This window comes from Vombatus ursinus, unplaced genomic scaffold, assembly GCF_900497805.2.
Source record: "Vombatus ursinus unplaced genomic scaffold, bare-nosed wombat genome assembly UNPS02014884.1, whole genome shotgun sequence".
NCBI classification, from domain to species: Eukaryota; Metazoa; Chordata; class Mammalia; order Diprotodontia; family Vombatidae; genus Vombatus; species Vombatus ursinus.
The window spans coordinates 980963-990567 of record NW_020954662.1 but is presented as its reverse complement, the minus strand read 5'-3'; the positions used below and the strand labels follow the sequence as shown (position 1 = coordinate 990567).

At 40.3% G+C, this 9605-nt stretch overlaps 1 pseudogene; it reads left to right on the top strand.

The window, feature by feature from the left end:
* The first annotated feature begins 4845 nt into the window (after positions 1 to 4845).
* On the top strand, positions 4846 to 5630 carry LOC114028542 (annotated as a pseudogene).
* The last annotated feature ends 3975 nt before the right edge of the window (positions 5631 to 9605 follow it).

The following is a 9605-nucleotide window of genomic DNA, read 5'->3' as shown; positions in this document are numbered from 1 at the left end:
ACCCAGGAAATTTTATCCAAGTGGCTTGGCCTGATGAAAATTTGCCTGGAAGTATTCATTGAACTCTGCCCCAAATGAAACTCTTTTCAATCGTATGAAGAACTGGACAAGATAGGCTCTGGGGTCTATGTTGCAAGCCAGAACTGTCCATGGTCCATTTACTTGTGCCATTGACCCAATAAGGAAGAAACTTGAACAAAGGCATCAGAGCAAAGGGCCCATATCTATGGGTGATTCACAAAGGGAAGATAGCCAAGGATGCTTGAGCTTAGCTCCCGTCTCTCTCATTGCCTCCCTTGGGTCACTTGAAGAGATCCTTAGCAGGAAATTGATGTGTCATAATGAGCACATATTGCTTTAGTTATTACTGGCCTGTTACAGCCCCTTTCAGCCCTAACATTCTATGCTCTAAAGCCTTTCTAGCTATGACATTGTGTTCTAAGGGTCCTCCCATCTCTGACATTCTGGGTTCTAAGGGTTCCCCAGCTCTGACCTTCCCTGTTCTAAATGCCCTCCCAGCCTGGACATTCTGTGTTCTCATGGCTTTCCAAGCTCTGACATTCTGTGTTCTAAGGTCCCTTTCAGCTCTGATATTTTATGTTTGAAGTATCCAACCATTCTGACATTCTTCCATCAAAGGTTCTCTCCAGCTCTGACGTCCTGACAAAAATTTGACAAAAGCTCACCCTTCTCTCCTCTTTTTCTCATTCACTCAGACATCCCCTACTATCTCCTCATCCCCTCCCTTCTCTGATGAAGAGTTGGCCCTTCTTTTTGCCAATGTCTACCTCTCTATGTGCACCCTAGATCCCATTACTTGCCATCTTCTCGAGCAGATATTCTCTTGTATCATCCACACCTTTTATAACCTTCAGTCTCTCCCTATTAGCTCCTTTTCTGTGCCAACTATACATACCAATGTCTCCCCATCCAAAAAAAAAACCCCTCTTGAACTTTATCTGACCATCCCCACTAGCTATCACCTAGTATCTCTTCTCCCATTTTCTGCCAAATTTCTCAAGAAAGCCATCTTATATAGGTGCCTCCGTTTCCTCTCTCCACACTTCCATCTAATTCCTTCACATTTTGGCTTCCAACCTCATCATTCAACTGAAACTACTCTCTCCAAAGTTGCCAATGATCTCTTTTTCTTTCTTTCTTTTGTTCTTTCTTTCTTTCGTTCTTTCTTTCTTTCTTTCTTTTTTGGTGAGGCAATCAGAGTTAAGTGACTTGACCAGGGTCACACAGCTAGTAAATGTCATGTGTCTGAGGCCGGATTTGAACGCAGGTCCTCCTGACTCCAAGGCTGGAGCTTTAACCACTGGGCCACCTAGCTGCCCCTGCCAGTGATCTCTTACTTGCCCCATTTAATGGCCTCTTCTCAGTCCTCATCCTTCTTCACCTCTCGGTAGCCTCTGACACTGCTGATCACCATCTGCTCCTAGGTACTCTCTCTTCTCTAGGTTTTCATGCCGCTCTTCTCTCCTGGTTCTCTGTCTCTTTTGCTGAACCCTTCTCCAGACCCCTCTAACCACAAGTGCCTCTCAGGGTTCTGTCCTGAACCCTCTTCTCTTCTCCCTCTATACTTCTTCATGTGGTATCTCATCAGCTCCCATGAGTTCAATGATCATCTCTATGCAGATGACTTCTAGATGTGGATATCTAGTAGCCCTGGTCCCCCTGTCACCAACAACCTCTTTGATATCTCAAATTGGATGTCCCATCGACATCTCAAACTCAACATGTCCCAAACCAAAGTTATTATCTTCTCCCCAAACTTTTCCATTTTCCAACTTCCCTATTTGTTGTCCAAGGTACCACCATCCTCCCGGTCACCCAAGCTCATGACCTCTATGTTATCTTCCAATCTTCACTTTCACTTGCACCATGCAGCCAATATTTCTAACTTCACAATATCTTTCCATGTCTCTGCTCCCCTCCTCTCACAGTTGGTTCAAGCTCTTATAGCTGACAACAGCCTTCTGGTTCATCTCCTTGCCTCAAGTCCCTTCTCATCCAATTTCCATCCTCCACACAGTTGCCAAGGGGATTTTTCTTAAAGTATAGATTTGGCCATGTCACTTCCCCAGCTCAATCAACTCCAGTGTCTCTCTATTATGTTCAGGAACAAATATAAAGCCCTCTGGTTTTTACAGCCTTTCACGACCCAGCCTCTTCCAGCCTTCCTAATCTTCTTTCATTTAATTCTCCAATTCTCCAATTCAGCCATTTGGACCTATTTGCTATTCCTGGAATGCAACGCTCCTCCACCCTCCTCTCCTTTGCAGTGGCTGTCCCCTACACCTAGAGTATTATCCCTCCTCACATCTGACTCTTAGTTTTCTTGACCCCATTCAAGAATCAGCTCAAATCTCACCTTCTGCAGGAGGCCTTTCCCAGGCCCTTGGCTTCCCTCTGAGATTACTTTCCAATGACTTTTGTTCACATCTTTTATGTATTTAGGGATTTGCTTGTTGTCCAGCCTCCCATCCCCCCCCCCCCCCCCCCCCCCAGCCCCAGTTATGAACTCTGGGAGGGCAGGGAGAGCATATTTGCCTTTCTTTGCCTCACCAGAGATGGACACAGTACCCAACACATTTAGTAAGTGCTTAATAAATTCTGATTGATTGATTCAGCATTCTAAATGTCCCTCCCCACCTCTGACATTCCAAGTTTGAAGCTGAACACCTTCCCCCAACCCCATACACACACACACACACACACACACCCATATTCAAATTACCTCTAATATTCTCCACTCTAAGGTCCCTTTCAGCTCTAATATCTAAAGACAATTGGGGCAAGGGAAAGCCTGTGGTATAGCAGGATTCAACCAGCATTCATTAAGCTCCTACTGTGTACAAGAAAACTATGGTTGGGGTTGGAGGAGATACAAAATTGAAATAAGACACAGATCCTATTTTCATTGAAGTTATAGTCTAGCAGGGGGAAAAGTATAGAAAGACATTCAGAGGACCTAGGTTCAAATCCCACCTTGACACTTACTACTTGTGTGATAGTGAATAAATTAATGTCCCTGGGCCTCTTTTTCCTCATCTATAAAATATATGGCCTATATGACTGCTGAGGCCCCTTCTGACTCTAAGCTAATGATTTTCTATGAAGAACAGAAGACAGAATGCTTCCTGTTGTGTTAGACATCATTCCAAGATCTATTTTTACAAGGATGTGAAAAAGGTGTGGGAATAAGGCAGGTGAAAATTTGACCCTGGTCAAAGGACACCTGCTGTGGGGTTTCCTCCCAGCTAAAAAGGTAAATAAATAACCTGAAGTAATAGGTAAATAAGTTAATAAGTAAGTAGTGCGGGTGAGCAGCCTGGTAGGCAGAAGAGAGGGGAGCACCTGTGAGGGTGAGGAGCACCAAAGGTCAGGTCAGCTGTGGGTCAAGACTGACAAGCTTCCTCGGAAGTTACAGTCTCCCTTCAGTGTTATGCCAGGGCAGAGATAGGAAAGCAAAACAGAAAACTGTTTATATTTTTATTCCTTTATCACCAGGAGGAGCCTATCTACCATGATGACATCTCTGATATCCACCTCTGTCTTTAGATAGCTCTAGTAGCATGCCAGACAGTGACATATGATTAAAGTCTGGGATTCCAAGCCAAAAAAAAAAAGTTGCAATGGAATTATCTGAGTTTTTATTTATTGGAAAATAAACAGGTGGTATGAACTTGGGCAAGCTACCTCTCTGGGCCTCACCATACTGGATTCAACAAGCATATATCAAGTGCCTACTGTGTGCATGCCATTGGGCTAGAAACTAGGGAGATGAAGAAAAAAATGATCAAGCCTCCAGCAGCTTACATTCTACTAAGAGCCTTAAGATCGAGTTGTAACAGATGGTCTAGAACTGAATGGGACAAGACATTCCCCACCTCAACTTCAGTGTAGGTCTTGTCAACTTATTTATGTCATTTTCATTGCTCTGTCACAGGATTCCGGCTCTCAATTGTACAAACTATGTCTCCGGTTAAAGTTGGTGACATAATCATTGTTGTTACTGCTGTTGCTGTTGTTGTTATTGGAGACAGCCTGGTATGGCAAAAAAGAGTGTTGTGGCTTGGAGTCAGAAGATCTGGGTTCCAGTTTGGCCACATACTAGCTCTATAGCCATGGGCAAATTACTTTCTCTCTAATCTTTGGTTTCCTCATCCATAGAATGGGCGTAATAATAATTGTCCTACTTATTCAATAGGTTGTTGTGAGAAAAAACATTTTGCAAAGCATTAAAACCCTATACACGCTATCAGGGGTATGCTGGTAATAAATATTTAATGATCAGCTCTCCAGAGGGGAAAAGAGTACACGACACACATTTAAATTTAATCTTCATTGTTGTTCTTTTCTCCATCACTTTCTCAGGTCTAGTCAATCAATGAAACAAAAAAATCAAGCACCAATTTTTAGCATTTACTGATTTCCAAGTTGTGGCACAGAGGATAGAGCACTGGGCTTGGAATCAGGATGATTCTTCTTCCTGAGTTCAATTCTTGCCTCAGACACTTACTAGTTATATGATCCTAGTCAAGTCACTTACCCCTATTTACCTCAGTTTCCTCATCTGTAAAATGAGCTAGGAAAGGAAATGGAAAACCAGTATCTTTGCCATGAAAACCCCAAATGGAGTCATGAAGAGTCAGACACAACTGAAAAATGACTGAACAACAACAAAATTGTAAATGCTCACAATGAAAATTTAACAATCAGTTCATGAGCTGGTTGGATAATAATAATAATAGTCCTGGGGAGTTAGTCGCTAACTGCAGAGGGTCTGAAGTTTGGAAGCGTTTTCAGCAGCTTTTCGATGGGCCCCCAGCTATCAATATGCCACATAACGAATACATAGAATTACACCGAAAATGGTATGGCAACCACTTGGATTACCATGAGAAAAAGAGAAAGAAGGAAAACCGAGAGGCTCATGAACATTCAAAGAAAGCAAAGAAGATGATTGGTCTATAAAGGCCAAACTCTACCGTAAACAGGGTGATGCTGAGAAGATTCAGATGAAAAAGACAATCAAGATGCACGAAAAGAGAAATACCAAGCGAAAGAATGACGAAAAAACTCCCCAGGGAGCAGTGCCTGCATATCTGCTGGACAGAGAGGGACAATCCCGAGCCAAAGTTCTTTCCAACACGATTAAACAGAAACGAAAAGAGAAAGCTGGTGAATGCGAAGTGCCCTTGCCAAAAGTTCATGCCAAGGGAGAAACAGAAGTGTTAAAGGTTATTCAAACAGGAAAGAGAAAGAAGAAGGCTTAGAAGAGAATGGTTACTGAAGTCTGTTTCGTTGGGGATGGCTTTACACAAAAACCACCGAAATATGAAAGATTTATTAGGCCAATGGGTTTACATTTTAAGAAGACTCATGTAACTCATCCTGAACTTAAAGCCACTTTTTGCCTACCCATACTTGGTGTGAAGAAGCATCCCTCCTCCCCACTATATACAACTTTGGGTGTTATTACCAAAGGGACTGTCATTGAAGTGAATGTGAGTGAGCTGGGCCTTGTGACACAAGGAGGCAAAGTTATCTGGGGAAAATCTGCACAGGTTACTATCAATCCAGAAAGTGATGGATGCACAACTGCAGTCCTGCTTGTTTGATTGACAGATTGAATGAAGGCCTACATCTTTGATACTTATTAAAGATTCTACAATATATCAAGAAAACCACAACGGATACTATGTTGAACAGTCATAAAAGAAAATCAAAGATACAATTCTACATATTGGTTGTTTTGATTTGAGATTACTTGGAAAAGAGATGAGACACTTTTCTATTCTTTTGAGACTTTTTCCCATTTTGGAGTGGTAATAAAACAAGCTTGTAGGTTAAAAAAAAACAATAATAATAAATACAACAAACAATCTAGCACAATAAATGAACAAATAAATAGATAAGTAAGTAAATAGCTGTGTAACCTTAACCATGTGACTCTGGGCCTCAGTTTCTCTATCTGACAAAATCACAGTTATTATATTTATCAACAACTAGCATGTGTATAGTGCTTTTTAAGGTTTATGAAGCACTTTGTACCTTAATCTTAAATAATTATCTTAATCTTATACCTTAATCTTAAAATTAATCTAATCTTAAATAATAGAAATACAGTATTAATCGGTTGATTATTAAGAGATGAATGGCCTTACAGGAAAAAAGAAGCGTTAGTCCCACTGTGCCCTGGCCTGGTCTGACCCCATCTGCAGTCTTGTGTTTGGTTTTTAGTGACAAAGTTTGGGAAGGACGTTGGTAAGACGTGGAGCACCCAGAAGAGGAATCCAGGATGTCAAAGTCCATACCATAAAGGAGTTGGTTGAGGAAACTGAAGATGCTTAACCTTAAGCAGAGAGAAGACTTAGATTCTGAGGACTCTTAGGTTGTACTCTTTTGATCTTGATGAGTTTGGGGTGATTTGTCCCCTATTCAGAGCTTTTAAAATGAGCATTTTCTTATGGAAAGTCCTAGTTATGCTACTTTAACTCAGCCAAAGATTTGGTGTTTTTTTTTAATTAATATTAGGTCACTGGAAATGGCCTTTCAGTAAAATTCCAAGACTTGAGGATTTTTTTAAAAAGACAATGAAGGGGGGCAGCTAGGTAGCGCAGTGGATAGAGCACTGGCCCTGGATTCAGGAGGACCTGAGTTCAAATATGACCTCAGACACATAACGCTTACTAGCTGTGTGACCCTGGGCAAGTCACTTAACCCCATTGCCAACACCCCCCCACCAAAAAGACAATGAAGGCAGTTCCTTGGAAATAAAATAAAACCATGTTATAGTAATATGAGCTAACCTGGAAGACCAGTCTGAAATTAATATTTTCAAAGGAATTAAATCTGGTCATACAAATGCAGGAAGTAAATCCAAATAACTTAAATTGTTCTTTTATTGCTTAACATAAGGCCTATTTCAATGAATAATAAACTTATAGTTAGTATTTTTTGCATAAAATGTGGTGAAGTCCTTAAAAATAATTTTTCTCTCTGAAATTGTTTTGTATTTTCTGCTTAGTGCATTACCTTTTACAGCAAAGTGAACCTCAGCCCAGAGTAGGTTAAGTTTTCAACAATTCCTGAGTAGTAGTACCTCAGCTTTATCATAGTATTTTAGTAACCTTTGTTTCAAAACAGTGCTTCTATGTGCAGTTCCATTATTAAATTTACATACAAAATAATAGGTCTGGTTTTTTCCTAAGTGATTATTTTTTTCGGTTCCATATTAACTCCTAGATGACAAATGAAATGAACATGCAGAATTTAGGATATGGGTAAAACATCACAATAGCTTTTTTTTTCTATTAAGTAAGGAGAATTTATATTAGTTTTCTTTCTTCTCTTTATTTTCACTTTTTCTTTTATCTACCTAATATGGTCAAAAAGTCTAAACCATTTGTAGTCAGTAAGTTCAGACCACTTGGAGTCTATTAAAATGTAAAAATATTTTCAAAGGCTTGGTAGATCTTCCTTTTAACTGCCCAGTCAAATTCCAGCTTGGGTAAATGAATCCACTCTGTAAATTCCTATCTAGTTTCAGGCCTATGCTCCTGTGCTGACATTTGTCTACCATTCATTGTATTATCTATAAATAGCTGAAATTTTTTTCAAATTTGTGGTCAAATAACAAAAAACGAATCCCAAAATACTATGTTTTTACTTTATAAGTAATTAATTGATTTAGTTTTTAACATTCACTTCCATAAAATTTTGAGTTTTAAAGTTTCTCCCCCTACTTCTTTTCCCCTCTCCCCAAGACAGCATGCAATCTGATATAGGCGCTACTTATACATTCATATGAAATATACTTTCACATCAGTCATGATGTAAAGAAGAATCAGAACTAATGGGAGGAATCACAAGAAAGAAGAATCAAAACAAAACAACAAAAGAAAAGGAGACCAAATAGCGTGCTTCCATCTACGTTCAGACTCCGAAGTTCTTTCTCTGGATGTGGATAGCATTTTCCATCGTGAGTCTTTTGGAGTTGTCTTAGATCCTTGCATTGCTGAGAAGAGCTAAGTCTATCAAAGTCAGTCATTGCCCAATGTGGCTGTTACTATGCACAATGTTCTTCTGGTTCTGCTCACTTCACTCAGCATCAGTTTATGTAAGTCTTTTCAGGTTTTTAAACAACATATTGTGAGATTGTGGTTCTTAATCCACTCTGCTATCCGCTTCTGTTTTGTGGGAGAGTTCGTCTCATTCACATTCAGTTATCAAAATATTATTTTTAAATGACTTGTTTAGAACCATGAATTATGGTTCTGTAATACTGCTTTTCAAAATTATTTTTGTAGATCTACAAAAATATCGTTGCCTTCTTGCCACCAGCAATTAAAACTACCCCCTAACATGGAGGAAATAAACTGCCTAGCTTCTGGTGCGTGTCCTAAAGCCATCCCAGACCAGGTTATACATTAGGATTGCTTAGTCTTATTTTACCTTCCTGGGAGAGGCCATGTTCCAGCTTAACAGTTATTTTTTTCTATTATATTATGATTTTATTAAATTGAGTAGTGTTTGAAATAAATGGGCCAGGATTAAGGTGTGGGAATATGTTTGTTAAGCAAGACTTCATTCTAAGTCATTTTTGTAGTGGAATTTAACCTAAAACAAAAACAGTAAAAGCTGGTCGATTTGGAGCAAAGGGGATCAATGGCAAAAACAACATTGCTATTAGCCCCAGCCTTTGTGAAAGGTTACTATTACTGTCCACCTCCTACTCAAGATTTCTATTAATGCTCTCCATTAAAAACTAAGAAATGCCAAGGAGGAGGAGGAGGAGGAGGAGGAGGAGGAGGAGGAGGAGGAGATTTAGCAAGGACATGAGAGATGTCTTGAATTATCACATGGAAGAGTACTTAGCCTTGGGCTGCAGGGTCTTAGAGGGCAGAGCTACTGGGAACAATGAGTGGAAAGGCAGAGAAGCAAATTTAGGCACCACATGAGAAAACCCTTCCTTAGCAGGTGAGGTATCCACAAATGGACAGGCTCCTTTGGGAGGTAATGGGTTCCCCCTTCAATGGAAGTCTCCAACCAAAGGCTGGATGGCCACACTATAGAGTGGATTTCTGCTCTGCTAAAGGTTGGACTAGATGGCCAGGGGAATGCTCACCATGCTTTCCTCTGCTCATCTAAGACCTGCCATCCTTCAAGGCTCATTATTCCAGAAAGCCTTCTCTGACCATTCCACCCACAATGAGCTTGGATTCAAGCATATGCTAGAGCCAGCTTCCACCCAGCCCAATTATCCAATTTCAATGTGAGCATTTATACCTCAGAAATTAGCAAACTCCCCAAATCAGGGCTTGATTTGTTGTTTTGTGGGTTGTCTAGATTTGAGAATGTGGTGGAGAAAATGCTGATAATGCAAATTAAACTTAAAAGTATGTGGGGTTTTTTTTAAAGGAGAGCCAATTTTTTCTGAGGTAATCAGGGTTGAATGACTTGCCCAGGGTCACACAGCTAGTAAATGTCTGAGGCCAGATTTGAACTCATTTCCTTCTGACTTCAGGGCTGGGGTTCTATCCACCATGCCACCCAGTTGCCCCTTAGGAGAGATAATTATTAAACACTTACCA